General features: G+C 37.2%; 1 non-coding gene across 1 annotated transcript; it reads left to right on the forward strand.

Annotated features, from left to right (window-relative positions):
- Window positions 1–2,043: 2,043 nt before the first annotated feature.
- Window positions 2,044–2,207, forward strand: LOC119625566 (U1 spliceosomal RNA). The gene has a single exon (XR_005241756.2). It is a non-coding gene; the product is annotated as a U1 spliceosomal RNA (small nuclear RNA).
- Window positions 2,208–3,883: the final 1,676 nt, after the last annotated feature.

Genomic DNA, 3,883 nt, shown 5'->3' on the forward strand with positions numbered 1-3,883 from the left:
GAATGAGGAATAGTTAAATTAGTACAATCAGAGTATTGGAATGAGCCTACTCTTTCATAACATTTAGCCATGAAAGGAAATACGGCAAAAGTGCAACAAAGCCAGGTGAGGGAAAGTTTCCATTAACAAATGCTTAAGTAGGCTAAGAAGGAGCCAGTGGAGAAGTGATTAAAGACTCAGGACAGAGGCAAGAATTTGCGAACTGACACCCTGATGAGACAGAAAGCGATAATAGCTCATAGTAGTAATAATTGCTAATAGCTAACAGAAGTGTATATGTGTATCAGGCTCTTTGTGTTTTCAATGTTCCATTTAATTCAGTCTGTTTCAGAACCATATGAGGTACATGTATTCATTGTATCCATTTTAGATATAGAGAAATTGAGATGCAGGGAGGTAGGTTGGCCAACTGGCCCAAGTGGTAGAGGGAAGAATAAGTCCCAGGCAATTGGGCACCAAAAACTGTTCTCTCAATCACTGTGTTATACTGTCTCTGGGGTCTTTGAAAAGAAAATGAAATATGTGTTACTCTAAAATAGGAGAGAAGGGACTAATGAGTAACATCATAGGTGTGTATAGAAGTGGAGAGGATGAGAAGTTGAGAATGTACTCACTTGATAACTTGTATTCTTGATATAAAAATAAAAGACAACCTTGTCTGTTGATAATTAGGCTTTGGAGATATGGTGGAAAATTTAAGAATCTTAGTAAACTTTTAGAGACCAGACCAAGCTGCATAAGAATGACTATAACCATTAACATTGACCTATTTACAAAATCACCTTTCTTATATTAAGTCCTTACAGAAAATCCTACAAGAATTATTATTCCTATTTTACATATATGGAAACAGAATTAAATCAGTTAATAACTTGCTAAGTAGCATGCAGATATTAAGTGCTGAAGCTGGGATTTGAATCAAGGTCTGCCAACAATGTCCATGCTTTTATATTCTGCCACAATGCCTCAATAAAGAATAAGAAAGGTCATTACTAAGAGCAAGTAGAAGTGACACTCAGAAGTACTGAGGGCCCAGCTTAGAATGAAAACCGTAACTGTTATGCAGCACCAGTCTGCAGAGTGAAGCAATGTTCCGCACAAAACCCAGGCCATTTTTGAACTAAAATTAGACATGGGCAGTGACTGCTTTCAGTTATGGCAGGGAATTAACTGCTTGGGTAAGGATGGTAGAAGCACAAGAGGTAGAGGGGAAAAGTAGAACCAAGAAGGGACAATTGAACTAAGAGAAAAGGAATACGTCGAGGCCATGAGGAAAAATGGCATGTTGAGAGAAGAGACAACTTGAGAGAAGCGGAAGAATCACAGGTATTGAAGAGAGTAGATCTTTGGATTTAAGATTTTTGCAAGTGGTAGAGTTCAATAAGTTTTAACTAAGAAAAGAGATTCTCAAATTCATAAGCAACTACTTTATGGTTTTCAGGCTGTTGTGGAGATCCAGAGACAGTGTTGCTTTTCTTAGTTGCTTAGGTAATTCTGCTGACAACACTAAGACTTCATAAAAGATTATTTCGGCTTTCATAAACTAAAATCTTTATAGAGTAAAACTTTGTTCCCTCTTGAGTATTGATGTTTGAAATAATGTAAAAATTATTTTAATTCAAATTTTTTGATGTTTCAGAATTTTATTAGCAGTGGTCACTTCTTTAACTGTTTTTTAAATTCTATCAAATACACTGAGTTTTTTGCCAGTATTTTACATTGTATTCAGTAGCTACAAAGTCTAAAGCATAGAAAGTACAATCACCCTGTTTGGCTGAATCAACCATCATTGTAGACCTTGGACAGTGCAAACCACAAACAGTAATTTCCTGCTGCTAGAACTTGGCTGATGGCAGTAACACCTTACAGTGAAAAATAATCATTCACAATTACAATAATAAAATAACCATTTTTATCCCCACATTCTGAGAATTGCACCCTAACAAGTTCTTTGAGATAATCATTCTAGTATTTACGTCAATTTATTTATAAGTTAATAAACAAAATTTACTCTAGTTAATTGCAACTGCCAAAACCTGGCCTATACTTACCTGGCGGGGGAAATTCCATGATCACAAAAGTGGTTTTCCCAGGTTGAGGCTTAGCTATTGCACTCCGGATGTGCTGACCCCTGCAATATCCCCAAATGTGGGAAACTCGAATGCATAATTTGTGGTAGTTGGGGACTGCATTCTCTCTCTCTCTCTCTCATACACACACACACACACACACACATACACACAATCCAGGCCATTTGGAGTGTTTAAAGCAATGGAAGACCTTGATGTTACTGCTTGATTGCCTTGATTTATAAAACTGCCTTAATTTGACTAAGAAAAGCCTAGCTATTGGGATATGGTAATTCATTGCGGGTTTAAACAAGGACAGATCTCTGACAGGATTTTTCACAGGGTGTATTTTTAAATCATAGTCTAACATGGCATACCTAATTCAGTAAACGTGTTGTCTAAGCACATATTATTGACGATTATCAGAAATTCACCCCCATGCAATGAGAAAATGGTTTTATATATCCTAGCTCTACTGTAAGAGGCAAACTTTCATATTGAAAAATATTTTAAGAGATATTGTTCTTCATCTTTTTCTTAAGCAGTAAAACTTGGTGAAGACTGAAATAAGTATCTTCAGGTTCACATCCCAGATCCCTGAACATGCCAGATAACCATCTAAAACTGATTTTGTAATGTTCTGCCTTGCCTGGTTTTAAAATGTTACAAGGAAATATGTTTTTGTTACCCTTCTTGGAAGATTAATTTTCCTCTAATCTTTAATGCCATATACAATTCTATTTTTTATTATTACACTTTAAGTTCTAGGGCACATGTGCACAACGTGCAGGTTTGTTACATATGTATACATGTGCCATGTTGGTGTGCTGCACCCATTAACTCGTCATTTACATTAGGTATATTTCCTAATGCTATCCCTCCCCCCTCCTCCCACCCCACGACAAGCCCCAGTGTGTGATGTTCCTCATCCTGTGTCCAAGTGTTCTCATTGTTCAATTCCCACCTATGAGTGAGAACATGTGGTGTTTGGTTTTCTGTCCTTGTGATAGTTTGCTCAGAATGATGGTTTCCAGCTTCATCCATGTCCCTACAAAGGACATGAACTCATCCTTTTTTATGGCTGCATAGTATTCCATGGTGTTTATGTGCCACATTTGCTTAATCCAGTCTATCATTGATGGACATTTGGGTTGGTTCCAGGTCTTTGCTATTGTAAATAGTGCCACGATAAACATACGTGTGTGTGTGTCTTTATAGAAGCATGATTTATAATCCTTTGGGTATATTCCCAGTAATGAGATGGCTGGGTCAAATGGTATTTCTAGTTCTAGATCCTTGAGGATTTGCCATACCGTCTTCCACAATGGTTGAACTAGTATACAGTCCCACCAACAGTGTAAAAGTGTTCCTATTTCTCCACATTCTTGCCAACACCTGTTGTTTCCTGACTTTTTAATGATTGCCATTCTAACTGGTGTGAGATGGTATCTCATTGTGGTTTTGATTTGCATTTCTCTGATGGCCAGTGATGAGCATTTTTTCATGTGTCTGTTGGCTGCATAAATGTCTTCTTTTGAGAAGTGTCTGTTCATATCCTTCGCCCACTTTTTGATGGGGTTGTTTGATTTTTTTCTTGTAAATGTGTTTAAGTTCTTTGTAGATTTTGGATATTAGCCCTTTGTCAGATGGGTAGATTGCAAAAATTTTCTTCCATTCTGTAGGTTGCCTGTTCATTCCGATGGTAGTTTTTTCTGCTGTGCAGAAGCTCTTTAGTTTAATTAGATCCCATTTGTCAATTTTGGCTTTTGTTGCCATTGCTTTTGGTGTTTTAGACATGAAGCCCTTGCCCATGC

This window comes from Chlorocebus sabaeus, chromosome 13 (genome assembly GCF_047675955.1).
Source record: "Chlorocebus sabaeus isolate Y175 chromosome 13, mChlSab1.0.hap1, whole genome shotgun sequence".
NCBI lineage: Eukaryota > Metazoa > Chordata > Mammalia > Primates > Cercopithecidae > Chlorocebus > Chlorocebus sabaeus.